Source organism: Petaurus breviceps, unplaced genomic scaffold (genome assembly GCF_028583685.1).
Source record: "Petaurus breviceps papuanus isolate PSGF00001 unplaced genomic scaffold, PetGlider_PUasm1.0 90650, whole genome shotgun sequence".
Classification (NCBI taxonomy): domain Eukaryota; kingdom Metazoa; phylum Chordata; class Mammalia; order Diprotodontia; family Petauridae; genus Petaurus; species Petaurus breviceps.
In genome coordinates, this window is record NW_027187299.1 from 6,045,130 (window position 1) to 6,060,750 (window position 15,621).

At 37.8% G+C, this 15,621-nt stretch overlaps 2 long non-coding RNA genes across 6 annotated transcripts in view; one reads left to right on the plus strand and one right to left on the minus strand.

Moving 5' to 3' along the window:
* LOC138143638 (uncharacterized) overlaps positions 1-15,621 on the plus strand; it is a 185,613-nt gene that overhangs the window by 112,555 nt on the left and 57,437 nt on the right. For 4 of the 5 annotated variants that reach the window (XR_011163760.1, XR_011163762.1, XR_011163761.1 and 1 more), the window contains one exon: positions 13,473-13,526. The exons of the other annotated variant lie outside the window; for it this stretch is intronic. This is a non-coding gene — a long non-coding RNA (uncharacterized lncRNA). The remainder of the gene's footprint in view (positions 1-13,472; positions 13,527-15,621) is intronic. 5 annotated transcript variants of the gene reach the window in all.
* LOC138143640 (uncharacterized) overlaps positions 1-15,621 on the minus strand; it is a 288,388-nt gene that overhangs the window by 10,892 nt on the left and 261,875 nt on the right. The gene's annotated exons all lie outside the window — the stretch shown is intronic.

Sequence of the window (15,621 nt, forward strand, 5' to 3'; positions counted from 1 at the left end):
CCTTCCTTCCTTCCTTCCTTCCTTCCTTCCTTCCTTCCTTCCTTCCCTCCTTCCTTCCTTCTTTCTTTCTTATGTGGAAATGTTTTACATGATTGCACATGTATAACCTATATCAGATTGCTTGTCATCTCAGGGAGGAGGGAGAGAAGAGAGAGAGGGATAGAATTTGGAATTCAAAACTTAAAAACAAAACAAATGCTAAAAATTGTTTTTACATATAATTAGGGGAGTAGAGGGAATAAATTATTATTATTATTATTATTTCGCTTTTTTGGAGGGAGGAAGGCAGGGCAACTGGAGTTAGATGACTTGCCTAAGGTCACACGGCTAGTAAATGTTAAGTGTCTGAGGCTGGACCTGAACTCAGGTCCTCCCAACTCCAGGGCCAGCACTCTATTCACTGCACCACCGAGCTGCCCGATATTATTATTATTATTATTTTTAAAAAGACAAAAACAAAAGTCCTTGTGTCAGAAAATGTATGTACTTTAGTAATGGGCAGCAGCCTGGCATAGTGGATAGAGAACTGACCTCAAAGTCCAGGAAAACCTAGGTTTAAGTCCTACTTCTTGCCCATACTGGTTGTGTGACTCTGGGCAAGTCACTTAACTTCTCACTGTTGTAGACCCCTATCTAGAACTATCAGTTGGCTTGGTAGAGGATGTTCTCCATTAGAAGCTCCCTACATCAATAAAGTCTTGGGTCTGGTCCTCATCCTATCCTGCTTTAGTCATAAGAGAATCATTCCCAGAGACTGTAAAGTCCTGGTGACCAAGAGCCGTTTTGTGTCTTTGTATTCTCAGTGCCTGGAATGGTGCCTCAGAAACAGAAAAACAATACATTCAGTGATTACAACAGTATCAATGGAAGGAACAAGGAAAACAAAACAATCCAACTGAAAGCTTCAAAATTCCATGAAAAAACTGGGCACCAAAGGAGAGATATGAAAAGGCATTTCTCCTTGCTTCTTTGCAGAGGCAGGGAATTACAGGCATGGGACATTGGATATAAAGTTTTGCTCAGGGGTACGCTAGTAAATGTTTGACAACCAGTTCTCAAAACAACAACAACTCCCAAACACTAAAAGTATGGACACCTTTTAATATTTAATCTGCATTATCACCATTTTCTCCATAGCTTTCTTGAGTCTAGACAATCAATAAAATAATACATCAAATCCTGGTTTGTAGTCTTTGCCAATTTCTGAGGTATAAATGCTCACACTGAAATTTTAACAGAAAACTATGTCAGCTGACTCCAGCTTATCACTGGTTTACCAGACTTTTCCTCCCTCTTTTTAAATTTTTTTTTGGTCAGGATATGGTTATTTAGGTGGAAGAGAGTGGAGGGACATGTAGAGAATTATAGGTGAAGTAAGAAATGAAATTTTTTTTAAGCAATTGGGGTTAAGTAACTTGCTCAAGGTTACACGGCCAGTTATTTCTGGGTGTGGTGCTGAGTATCTGAGCCCACATTTGATTCCCAGATCATCCCAACACTGGAGCCAGTGCTCTTACTTACTGAGCCACCTGGACACCCCTAAGCAATCAGGGTTAAGTAATTTGCTCAAGGTTACATGGCCAGTTATTTCTGGGTGTGGTGCTAAGTATCTGAGCCCGGATTTGATCCAGGTCATCCCAACACTGGAGCTGGTGCTCTTACTTGCTGAGCCACCTGGCTGCCCCTAAGCAATTGGGGTTAAGTAACTTACTCAAGGTTACACGGACAGGTGTTTCTGGGTGGGTGCTAAGTGTTTGAGCCCAGGATTCGATCTCCAGGTCATCCCAACACTGGAGCCAGTGCTCTTACTTACTGTGCTACCTGGCCTCCCCTAGAAATGAAATTTATTAATAAAATGTTATTTTAAGAATTATTTTTAGTAGTAACTAAGTGACAGAGTGAATAAAGCACTGGCCCTGGAGTCAGAAGTACCTGAGTTCAAATCCAGCCTCAGCCACACGACACACTTACTAGCCATGTGACCTTCAGCAGGTCACTTAACCCCAATTGCCCTGCCTTTCCCCCCTCCAAACAGCAAAAAAAAAAAAAAAGATTATTTTTAAAATATAAATTTTTTTTTAAAAATTCTAACCTATGAATATTATTATATAGGTCACATTAGCTCCTTTCCCATGTAGCGTGTTTGACATCTGGTCATTTTATGTTGAATTTATTAGGTCCTTTTTCTTTTCATCGTAGTCAGGTATACACAATCTTCACAATCAACAAACTTTTTTTTTTAAGTACCTACTATGCTTCAAACACTGCACTGGTCTTTGGGCATAAAAAGACAATAAATGATAGTTATGCTTTCAAGAATCTGATACAATGGGTATCACATCAACTGATTAGTAGCAACAAATTACTAATTTGTTGAGGATTGCTAAAGGTAGACCCACGGACACTACTGAGAAGTGAAAGCTGATCACCAACAATTGTCTGACCACAGGAAAGAAGTTGGGGGAAGAGACTACACAAAATAGACATAATGACTCAAAAACTTAGCAATCTGGGGGCATTCAGTGAAGGAACAAATGCCTATTTACCTCAATACATTCATGAAGACATCAAGAAAGATTTAAATTAACATTGAGTGTGCCTTGTTTAATAAAACAGGGGAATCTAACACAATTTAAAGTGGATTTGCATGAAAAATGAATTGGACATGCAATTTAAAAAAAACTAGAAAAAGAACAAATTAAAAATCCCCAATTGAAACACCAAAATGGAAATCCTGAAAAACAAAGGAGAGATTAGTAAATTTGAAAGTAAAAGAAACCATTGAACTAAGAAATAAAACTAAGAAATAAAATAAAAAAATAAAAATTTTTTTGAGAAAAAAAATAAAAAGAAATAAAACTGATTTTATGAAAAAGTCAACAAAATAGATACATCATTGATTAATTTGATAAAAAAAGAAGAAAACCAAATTATTGGCGTCAAAATTAAAAGGGTGAATGCACCACCAATGAAGAGGAAATAAATCAATTATTAGGAGTTATTTTGACCAGTTATATGCCAGGAAAACTGACAATCTAAGTGAAATGGATGAATATTTTAAAAATATAAACTGCCCAGATTAATAGAAGAGGAAATAGGATACTTAAGTAATCCTATCATAGAAAAAGAAATTGAACAAGCCATCAATGAGCTCCCTAAGGGAAAAAAAAATTACTAGGAACAGATGGATTCACAAATGAATTCTACCAAATATTTTAATCCCACTACTAAATAAACTATTTAAAAAAAAATAGGTAAAGAAGGAGTCCTACCAAATTCCATTTATGACAAAAATATGTTTTAATACCTAAACCAGGGAGAGAAAAAAAACAGAGAAAGAAAAGTATAGACCAATTTCCCTAATGATATTTATCAAAAATTTAAAATAAAATACTAGCAAGGAGATTACAGCAATGTCACAAAGATCATATACTATAAGCAGGTGGGCTTTATACTAGGAATGCAGGGCTGGTTTAATATTAGGAAAACTAACAGAATAATTTACCATGCCAATAAGAAACCCAACAAAAATAATGATTATTTCAATAGGTGCAGAAAAACTTTTGATAAAATACAGGGTTCATTCCTACTGAAAACTCTAGAAAGTATAGGTAAAAATGAGACTGTCCTTGAAATGGTAAGTAGTATTTATCTAAAACCAGCAGCAAATATTATCTGTAACAGAGATAAGCTAGAGTCCTTCCCCATAATATCAGAGGTGAAACAAGGATACCCATTATCACCACTATTATTCAATATTGTATTGGAAATGTTAACTATAGCAATAAGAAAAGAAAAAGAAAGTGAAAGAATTAGAATAGACAATGAAAAAACAAAACTATCACTCTTTGCAGATGATATGATGGTTATACTTTGAGAATCTTAGAGCATCAACTAAAAAAAGTTGAAACAATTAACAACTTTAGCAAAACTGTAGGATATAAAATAAACCTACACAAACCATTAGCATTTCTATACATTACTAACAAAGCCCAATAGCAAGAGATAAAAAGAGAAATTCCATATAAAGTTACTGTAGATATTATAAAATATTTGGGATTCTACCTGCCAAAACAGTCCCAGCAACTATATGAACACAATTACAAAACTCTTTTCACACAAATAAAGTTGGATCTAAATTTTTGGAAAAATATCAGTTGCTCATGGGTTGGTCAAGCTAATATAATAAAAAATGACTACTCTACCTAAATTAATGTACTTATTTAGTGCCATTTTTCAAGCTTTTTTTAAAGGTACATTTAAAAAAAGTTAATATATATCATAAAGTTTCAGCAAACTTTGTGAAGAATTTTCATAACCGTGAGGTTGAAATTTACAACAAGAGTCTGAGAAGGTCTTCTTTGAAATCTTCTATCCTCTAGTAGGATGGTTTTGGCCTAGTGACTTTATTTCACATGATGGACTCTTAGCCAGTACCAGATTGTTTTGATGATTACTGCTTTGTAACACAGTTTGAAAAGTGGTAGTGGTAGGATGCCTTCCTTTATGCGATCAAGAAATAGAGTGGTGTATCAGTGGCATAAATTAGGTACACAATACACAGTAATAAATCATCATAGTAATGTTTGATATGGCCCAAAATCTAAGCCATTGGGACAAGAACTTACTTTTTGACAAAAATTGCTGGGAAAACTGGAAAGCAGTTTGGCAAAAATTAGATTTAGACCAACATCTCACCCTGTATGCCAAGATAAGGTCTGAAAGGATAAATGATTTAGACATAAAGGGTGGCATCATAAGTAAATTAGGGCAGCATGGAAACATTTACTTGTTGGATCTATACATAAGGGAAGAGTTTGTGACCAAACAAGAGAGAGAGGATTATAGGAAGTAATATAGATAGTTTTGATTACATGAAATTAAAAAAGCTTTTGCACAACCAAAAGTAATGTAGCCAAAATTAGAATGAAAAAAGGAAACTGGGGGGGGGGGTTATAGCAAGCTTCTCTGATAAGTCTAATTTCTTAAATGGATAGAGAAATGAGCCAAATTTATAAAAATAGAGCCATTTCATAGTTGATAAATGGTCAAAGGATATGAACAGGCAGTTTTCAGAAGAAATCAAAGCTATCAATAGTCACATAAAATGCTCTAAATTACTACTGATTAGAAAAAAATAGAATTAAAACAATTCTGAGATACTACATCATACCCATCAGACTAACTAACATGACAGAATAGGAAAATGAGAAATGTTGGAGGGGAGGTGGAAAAATTGCAACTCTAATGCATTGTTTTGGTTTGTTTTTTTGTTTTTGTTTTTTTTAGCAATTGGGGTTAAGTAACTTGCTCAAGGTTACAGGGCTAGTTATTTCTGGGTGTGGTACTAAGAATCGAAGCCTAGATTTGATCCCCAGGTCATCCCGACACTGGAGCTGGTGCTCTTACTAGCTGTGCTACCTGGCCACCCCTACACTAATGCAATTGTTGATGGAGTTGAGAAACTAGTCTAACCATTCTGGAGAACAATTTGGAATTGTACTCATGCTATAAAACGATGTATACCCTTTGACTGAGAAATCCTGCTATTAGATCTGTATCCCAAAGACAACAAAGAAAAGGGAAAAGGGCTTATTTGTGCAAAGATATTTGTAATAGCTCTTTTTGTGGTGGCAAGGAATGAGAAATTGAGGGGATAGTCATCAACTAGGGAATGGCTGAACAAGTTGTGGTATATGGTCGTGATGGAATACTTTTGTGCTGTAAGAAATAATGAACAGGATGATTTCAGAAAAACCTGGAGAGACTTACATGAACTGATGCAAAATGAAATGAACAGAACAAGGAGAACATTATACATAGTGACAGCAATATTGTAAAGATTATCATCTGTGAAAGACTTAGCAACTCTGATCAAGACAATGATCCAAGACAATTCCAAAGGACCAAATGAAAAATGCTATCTACCTCCAGAAAAAGAATGGACAAACTCTGAATGCAGATTGAAGCATACTTTTTTAAAGCTTTCTTTATTTTTATTGTTTTGTTTTATATTTTCTCTTGCAATATGGTTAATACAGAATGCGTGATTTTACAAGTATAGTTGATATGAAATTACTAAAAGGAATCACTGACAATGAAGAAATATCAATACTAAACATATATGCACCAAATAGCAGAGCATCCAAATTTTTTTTTAAAAAATTTAAATTAATTACAGGAGAAAATAGACAATATATTTGCTTATCTTAATTTATTTCTCAAATTATTTTGTCTATTAATGATGCAAAAACTTTTGTTTGGTCTCACAATAGTTATATAATTTTGTTAAGAGCAAAGTTATTGAATATGCTTCTTTTTTTGAAAATCTTGGTTTATTATTTTTTGTATTTTTTTCAGAACAATACAAATGTGGAAATTTGTTTTACATGATTTTATATTTGTCATGTGTTTTGTATTTCTTGACATTTCAATGGATCAGGGAGGGAGAGAATTTAGAAGTGAAAATAAAATAAAATTGAATAATGAAAATCTTAATTTAATATTTAGTTATATTGCTCTAATAAAAAGTTCTAAATTAATTTCATTTTAATATTGGGTTTGAAGTGTTGTCAAGGCTGAAAATAGTACTTCACAAAGATATGTAGAGCCAAATTAAAAAAAAAGTGCATCATTGGCTATGCTTACTAAATAATGGTACTAATTTTTACCCCACTCACCAATTATGCAAAGAGTTTTGTTTAAATTTGGCTAGTAATTTCTATTTTCCCTGAGGTGGGGATGAAAGGTGGTCTTTAGCCTACAGATTCCAGGTGTAGAGGGTAGCTATTGCAGGTGAGAAGGGAGCCGCAGCATGGAAGGCAGCAGGATATGTTGGTAGACCCTGGTTTCTTCATGGTAGATAGCCTTCATTTGTTTCTAAGCCATCTAATGTGGGGGGGTGGGAGGGGAAGAATGGAAGGTTCAATTTTAGGAGCAGAGTTTCAGTCTAAGAGAATTCTGCCCTTGGTTACTTGAGCCTCCAGCCCTCCAGGCCTAGCACAAGCTTCCTTTTATCCCCCCTAGGGGTAGAGGCTAAGTAGCTGGAGCTGGAAGGAAAGAGTGTCAAGGGGCTCAATCATAAGGAACCTGGGCTAGGAAACATACAATGTGCAAGTGCTACAGGGAGAACAAAAGGAGGGAGAATAAGATGGGAAATGACTGTCTGCCCACCTGCCTGTCTATCATGTAGAAAACTATCCAATGTAGACTGTACCAGGTAAAGTCATTTGGTTCACTCCAGTAGATGGTCTTACATATCCTCTTTGTTTTCTTTTAAAAATTTTTTTCAATAAACAAAAATATTTTTTTCACTCTCACTCATCCCCTACTGAAAAGAAAAGGGAAAAAAAGCAACCCTTTCTAATAAATATGCATAATTAAAAAAAAAAAACAAATTCCTGCATTGGCTGTATCCAAAAATGTGCCCTGTATACTGAATCCATAAGTACTCATGCTATATCATGGACCCTCTGGAATTGTTGCACATCCTCTCTAGAGCCAGGTGTGGGGAATCTGCAGCCTTGAAGCCACATGTGGCCCTCTAGGCCCTTAAGTGAAGCCCTTTGACTGAATCTGAACTTCACAGAACAAATCCCTTTTCTAGTTTGATTATCCCCCCCCATCCCTTAATTTTACAGATGAGGAAACTGAGGCTTAGAGAGGCTGAATGACTCACTTAAGATCACACAGATAGAAAATGGCAGCCCCTGGATTCCTTTGACAGGAATTTGGTCCTTTATCATCTGAATCAGTGGTGTTTTCTGCTGCACCCTTTTCCACTGTGCTGATTCTTTTTTTTTTTTTTAAGCAATTGGGGTTAAGTAACTTGCTCAAGGTTACACAGCCACTTATTTCTGGGTGTGGTGCTAAGTATCTGAGCCTGGATTAGATCCCAGGTCATCCTGACTCTGGGGCTGGTGCTCTTACTTACTGTGCCACCTGGCTGCCCCTAAGCAAATGTGGTTAAGTAACTTGCTCAAGGTTACACAACCAGGTGTTTCTGGGTGGGTGCTAAGTGTCTGAGCCAGATTCGATCCCAGGTCATCCCCACTCTGGGGCTGGTGCTCTTACTCGCTGTGCTACCTGGCTGCCACCACTGTGCTGATTCTTTAGTGAATAATTTTACCCCTCTTGTGGGATGAGGGTAGGAGGGAGGGGGCTGGTAGTCAACTCTTTCTCTGCAAAAGTTAAAATAATTTTGAAAATAAGCACAGAGAACTTACCAGCCCACACACAATTTTGCTTTCTTCTTACCTGTCTACTCTCCACCAAGGCAATGTACTGAGGGGTAAAATAAAATAACATTTTCTATTTATCTATTTACCAAATTTGGCAAGAGAGTATTTAGACCCCTAATACTTATTATTAATACAGTGTTTGAGATTTTTTAAACAGGCTTCATAGTTTTTGAAAATGTTCATTAGAGAGAATGGAAGATTTATGACAAATACATATTGCAAAATAGACTATAGATCAGAGATATAACTAGTGTTTCTGGTGTCCAGGATATCACAAGAGGAATGTGCCTTCAATCAATAGCATATATCAGATACTTTTCATGTGCCAGACCCTAGGGATACAAAATAAAAAATGAAAGTCTACGCCCTCAAAAATTTTCTATATGGGAACAAAACATATAAAATCACAATTTTAAGGCAAATGGAGCTATGGGGGTGGGAAAACACCTCAGGACATAAAGACATGTAAATGAAAATCCCAGAACACCAGAGACTTCCTACCTAGCAAGGGACTAAGCTGGGTCCAGGCTAGGTCTGGGGGAGGGAACTGAGACATCTGGTAACTTCCTACTTTAGCTAATTATTCTTGCTAAGCTCAGTTATTTATATCTGTTGAAGGAACAAGCACAAGTATTACACTCTGAATTTCTAAATTTTTGTGCCCTTGACCACAGTCCACGTTGCTCCTCCCAGTTATGGATCTCCCATGGTTATAACTCATTACTCCCAACTGTGTATTACTTTGGGGGAATTTTTTTTTCTTTGAGGGCTTGGACCTTCCAAAATAAAACAATCCTCAGTGTGGAGATTGTGAGAGAAATCCCCTTATCTGGCTTTGAGTCATGAAGTTGTGGTAAATCTTTTCTACTGACAAGTGAAAAACAGTGGCTTGAAAATTCCTTTAAATGACTAAAAAGGAATAATAATAACAATGATTAAACAGCCAGGAATGTTGAAGTCTCTCCTCCTGGCTCAGGAATGAGTCTCACTAAAGCTTCTATCCAGTTTTAGCAAAAATAATCACAGTAATCCACATAGGCATTCATATGGCTCAGTGGAGACAATTGAAAGACTTTGAAGGAGGAAATTCACATAGGGAGCAGCAAGCTATCATGGAAAAGAGTTAGACTTCATGTCAGGAAGACACAGGTTCAAATCCTGCCTCATTCTCTAAAGCTAAGATATGAAGGGCTTGCCTTATGGAATTGATGGAGAGGGTTCCTGGACTGATGAAATCATAGCTTGTGACATCAAACTATTAATTATCCTTAGCTGCTCTCCCAACTCCCAGGTCCAATCTGTTGTTAACCTGTCTTCGAAGTTCTTTCTCTCAGTTTGGTTCCTGTAACTAAAAACATAGGGTCAATCAATGATAATTCTCTCAGTTATCACACAGGGATTCTGGGAGGATTAATGACTATGAAACACTTTAAGCTTTTTGGAGCAAGGTGCTGCATAAATATAAGGCCTTATTGTAGCCCCTAGATTCCATTCATCAGCAGGCTGCCATATCACCCTTGAAACTTCCCTCACCAATTAATCCCCATGAATAAGTGGGATCTTTGATCTGGGAGACATGCGTTTTTAAAAACTGATCAGTAAAGAACTAATTGGCTCCTTCCTGAACTTTTCCAGGGACCTGAGCAAGATGGAAGGTGATGTCTTCTTCAGTTTTTACTCCACTGGAAAAATATGTTACCCAGAGTTCAGGGAAATCTAAGTTAGACTTTAGAATGAACAGTGCAGGAGCTCTCACTAGTAATGGTGCTTTGCTTTCTATTCCAAAGGGTGAGAGAAAAAGCCAATCACTGATGAAAACTACCCATATTAAAGTAGTTTCAAAAATATTCACAGATCAGGGAACAGGATTTAAGAAAGGGAAGAGAATAAGCACTTATTAAGCACCTACTCTGTGTCAGGCACTAAGTGCTTTACAATATTATCTGTGTAACTCTGAGCAAATCATTTAACCTCTTATTTTTCTAGATAACTCTCTAAGATTGAATCTTGATTGAATCGATTTAAGTGTAAGACGTTATTTTATGGGTAGTTTTTGTCTATGCGGGAGAAAGGACTCCTGGTCCAGTTCTCTTAGTCACACTGTCAATTTTGGATCATTCATTCTGATGTAGTTTATATTTGCTAAGAATATACCAACTATAACTTGCAGACATACTGAGTGGCAGAGAGAAAATATTCTAGATGTAAGTTGGTGTAATGGAAAGAACATGGGATTCGGAGTCAGAGGTCTGGGTTTGAATGTCAGCTCCCTTTCTTTCTGGATGACCTTAGGTGAATCACTTCCTTCTGACTCTTAGAATCTCTGGTTCCCTTCAAAGCTTAACTTCATCTTCAAGAGATCTTTCCTGGTCTCCCTAGCTTGTCAAATCTCCCCTGCTTCTCCTCCCCTCCCACCCCCACCAAATGAATCATCTTGTATTTATTTTGAAATAGAGAGGCAGCAGTGTGTTGTGAAGTGGTTGCCAACATTTTCTAGTCCCTGTACCCCTTAACTTTTATTAAGACCTTCCTGTACCCCTCCACTCAATATAAAGGAAATAAATTTTAGAGTTTAGTATGAATATGCATATAAGAAATGAAATAGATTAATTTTTCATAAAAAACTGTTTTGACTCATAATGACATTTTAGTATGATAAAGTTAGGGAGGCTAGGCAGTATAGTGAAGAGTGCCCTGCCTAGAGTCAGGAAGGCTCATCTTCCTGAGTTTAAATCTGGCTTCAGATACTTACTATCTGTGTGACGTTGGTCAAGTCACTTAACTGTTTGCCTCAGTTTCCTCATCTTAAAATGAGTTGGAGAAGGAAATAGCAAACCACTCCAGTATCTTTGCCAAGACAACCCCAAATGGAGTCATGAAAACTCAAAATGACTGAACTCCTGAATAATAAAGTCATTAAATGTTTATCAATTGATCCATGATTCCCCCTCCCACTAACATTACTACTTTGCAGTTTCCATAGGACAATATAGACAGTTCTAAATATTTCCTATACCCTCTTTTTTTTTTTTTTTTAAGCAATCAGGGTTAAGTAACTTGCTCAAGGTTACACGGCCAGTTATTTCTGGGTGTGGTGCTGAGTATCTGAGCCCGGATTTGATCCAGGTCATCCCAACACTGGAGCCAGTGCTCTTACTTGCTAAGCCACCTGGCTGCCCCTAAGCAATTAGGGTTAAGTAACTTGCTCAAGGTTACACGGCCATGTGTTTCTGGGTGGGTGCTAAGTGTCTGAGCCAGGCAACACTGGAGCCGGTGCTCTTACTCGCTGTGCTACCTGGCCGCCCCTCCTATACCCTCTTGACAGGATTCTTATACCCCCTAGGAGTATGTGTGTGTGTGTGTGTGTATGTATATATATATATGTTGAGAACCCCTTCTATAGTGGGTCTTAATAACTATAAAGTAGTTACAATATAATGTTGGGAAAAGACAAACACACAGTAACTATAGCACAGGAAGAGTAATAGAATTGCAAAGGGTAAGATTACAATCAGGCAATAAATATCTATGAAAACAAGTACTATGTAGCAGGCACGGTGTTGAGGGCTGGGGAGACAAAGAAAGGCAAAAGGCAGTCCCTGCCCTGAAGGAACTCCTAACTGGGGATGCAAGGTGCTATGAAAAATTTGAGTAGCAAAGTCACTTTCGCTTGAGGATAGATAGAGTGGGTGTTGTGAAATGGAAAGTTTTATGTAGAAGGTAGTATTTGAGTTGGGTGTTGGAGAACATGAGGAACATATTGAGATGGGGGAATCCATTCCAGGCATGGAGATGGTGTGAACAAAGACAGAAAAGAACAGAGGACAGGTTTTCTGATACATATTCAGTGGAAAGCAATAGAAGATAAATCTGGGTAAGTAGCTTGGAACCAGATCGTGGGGGATCTTCTATACATTTCTTTTCTATGTCTAAGTTGTCATTTGAATTCCCAGTGTATCCACTTTTAGACAAATTCTACTTTTCTTCCTTATTGGAATTCATTCACTTTGTGTCTTTAGAATTAAATTCTTAAGTATATCCCCTCCTTCCTGGGCTGACTTTCCCTAAAACATTTTACTCCATAGGATCCTAGGTATTTTTTTTATCCGAATCCTTTGAAATTTGCTTTCCTAAAATCTAGGGTGACTATCTTCTCCTCTATCATAAACTCTAGGATACAATGGCCTCTATTACCCAGGATTTCCATCACTGCCATCTCAGCAACTAGCTTCTCCCTGTTGATGAAAATTTTCTGTCACAGAGTTCAATCATGGGCTTAATAAACCCTTAATAAGTTTGGATTCCGTCAAAGGGCTGCACTTGAGGACCTAGAGGACTACATGTGGCCTCAAGGTTGCAGGTTGCAGTTTCCCCACCCCTGGTAGTCCACCCAAGCCTTCCTTCCCTTCCTCCTCCTCCTTCTTCATCTCTTTCTTTGTCTCTCTGTCTCTCTCATTTGAAACCATGAGTTTTCCTACTGGCTCTTTTCTTAAATTTTACCTCTTGTGAATTTCTTGTTGCTTTAGTTGCGAGAGTGGAGAAAACATAGTCTATGCCCCTGTAGTCTTCAGTTTCTTGCTATAGACTTCGTAATGGCTTGCAGGATTGGTTATTTTTTTTTTTTAGTTTTCTTATGGAAATGTCATTTGTGCCCACGTGAATCATCATAAATAGTTAGTTGTCATCCACTTTGATAAGCCTTGGAAGGTTCTGCATCATGTCTTGGATGTGCCCAGGCAAGACAACAGACACACTTCTCTATTGTTCTCACCAGGCTGATAAATAGCTGACTCAATATCCTTGAGCAGGGAATCACCAACTATTATTACTCTCCTATTCTTCTCTGGCCCTCCCTGGATGTTCTCTCGCTTGAAAACTTCTGTGGCTCTGCTGTTTCATTCTTTGAAGGATTAGCAGCCTCTCCTCTTCAGGGAGAACCTCAATTTTTTTTTTAGATGAATTGTACAGTGGTCCCATTACCTTCCTTTTTCCTTTGTGTTACATTCTTCCTTTCTCCATCATCCTGAAAAAAGTTGCCTCTCCTGCTCCACCTCAGATCTCTTCCTCTCTCCCCACTTTCCCCTGAAACCTTGCTTCTCTTCTCAGAATGCTTTATTTTCCCTTAGAGCCTAGAGACTAGAGAAGGCATTCTTGTTATTCCTTCTCCCAGGGCTTAGCACAGGGCCTGGCATACTTAATAAATGTTTATCAATTGATTCATTCTTCTCCTAGAAGGAAATCACTCTACATTTGGAAGATAAGTAAGAGCAAACCAAGGATGTGCTGGTAAGTGTTTAACAATCAGCTCTGGGTGTGTGTGGGGAGCAGGGGAAGATGTATGCATGACACACTAAAGTTTGTTACATTATTAACATTTTTTTCCATCACTTTCTTAAGTCTAGACAATCAACAAAATAACAAATCAAGTCCTGATTTGTAGTTTACTGATTTCCAAGGTATAAATGTTCACATTGAAACTATAACAATGGGAATTTGGCTGCTGGTTCCAGCTGGCTCCAGCACACCCCTGGATAAGAGTCAGGACTGGGGCAGATATACTTACATTGTACACACCATACAAGCTACACATAATTTCCCTTCCTCTCCATAGAGTTTCTTTGAACTACTTGTGGGTGTTTACACCTCAATGCTAAGCACCTGGTTAAATTTTGTTTATAGCCAATTATCACCTCTTAATAAGTTGATTACAGCCTCATTCAAATTCCTTTCCTTTGTCTCAACTCCACAGTCACAAACCCCTTCAGCCTTGTACCAACCTGTTCTCTGCTTCACTAATTTACCCCACCCACCAATCCACTCTATCAATTTGGCTAACCCTAAAAATTTATAGTCTAAAATGATCCTCTTTCTTTTTCATCCTTACCACTATCTTTTCCTTCTTGAATCTACACCTTCAGATTTTACTGTCTTCATTCATCTTCTTTATCATAGGAGCTTCCTTAATTGTCTTTCAACCAGTAAGTAGAATTGGGACTGCTCGATTCTTACCTACCAATCAGTTACTGAATAAATGTTGCCTAAAACAAACTGACACCTGGGAAAGACCTTAGCTTATAATGGCCAAGTTCTCCCACTGCATCCCGGGCCATCGCCAGTCATCCTAACCTGCCTTGCCACTGGATTCCAATGACTCTGGAGGAGAGAGTGAGGCTGATGACTTTGCACAACCCTGCTTCACTTAAATCCAATTTACTTGAAAGTCAGGACAGCACCCTCTTGATGTCATTGGTCCTCTTTAAGAATGAACATTAAGAATTTGGACCAATATCTAGATCAGGGGTGGGGAACCTGCAGCCTCAAGGCCACATGTGACCCTCTAGGTCCTCAAGTGTAGCCCTTTGACTGAATCCAAATTTCACAGAACAAATCCCCTTAGTAAAAGGATTTACTCTGTAAAACTTGGACTCGGTCAAAAGACTGCACCTGAAGGCCACATGTGGCCTCGAGGCCACAAGTTCCCCACCCCTGATCTAGATAGACCAACATCTGAAGATCAGTCTCCTTGAACTTTTCCTCAATCTCTCCCAAATTTTTTCAAATTTATCTTCCCCAAATTCAATCTCTAACCAGCTTTATTAGTTGAAACTCCTCCAAATAACCTTCAAGGATGTCAAATCCAATTAGAAATGGATCCATAATGGCCACATATAGATTTAGAAAGCCACAAATTAGGATTATCTATGTTATGTTGTATTTTTATTTATTTTTAAAACCTTTCCCAATTACATTTTAATCTGATCCTGACCACAGTGGGAGGTTTTGTGGACCACTTTGGTCTGGTGGTCTTGACACCTCTGAACACTATTTCCTTTTCTTCATTATTTTGCTCTGGCCCTTTTCACCTGCTCCTTCTCTGACAACCTTCTTACAAAGAAGCCAAAAGTAGAATGTCTTGTTCTACTTGCCGAACTTTCTCCTTATTCCTGTTGTATTCTCAATACCACATTATTGTTAGGGTGATAGGATTATGCCTTATGATCACTTCTTTGGAGCTGTAAGGAGTCTTAGAGGTCAGCCAGTCCAACCTCCTCATTAGGCAGATGCCCAGGGAAGTTGTATGTAGCCTACAGCGATATGGATAATATAGGTGGAAGAGCTAATATCATTTATTGTTTAGTAATTGTCTTCTGTGTTTGTCTTACAACTGGACTTCAAATTTCTTCAACTCCTTTGAATTCCCTATGGCCCCTGGTATAGTACTAGGTTCAATATCTACATTGAGAGATGGGGGGAGGGGGGGAAGAAAGTGGTAAGAAAAACAACGAAGACAATCATTAAACAATAAATGATCTCAATACCACATTAAAGTTAGGGAAAGGGCGGGAGGGAACAAGAGGGGGCGGCCGTTGAACAATAGACA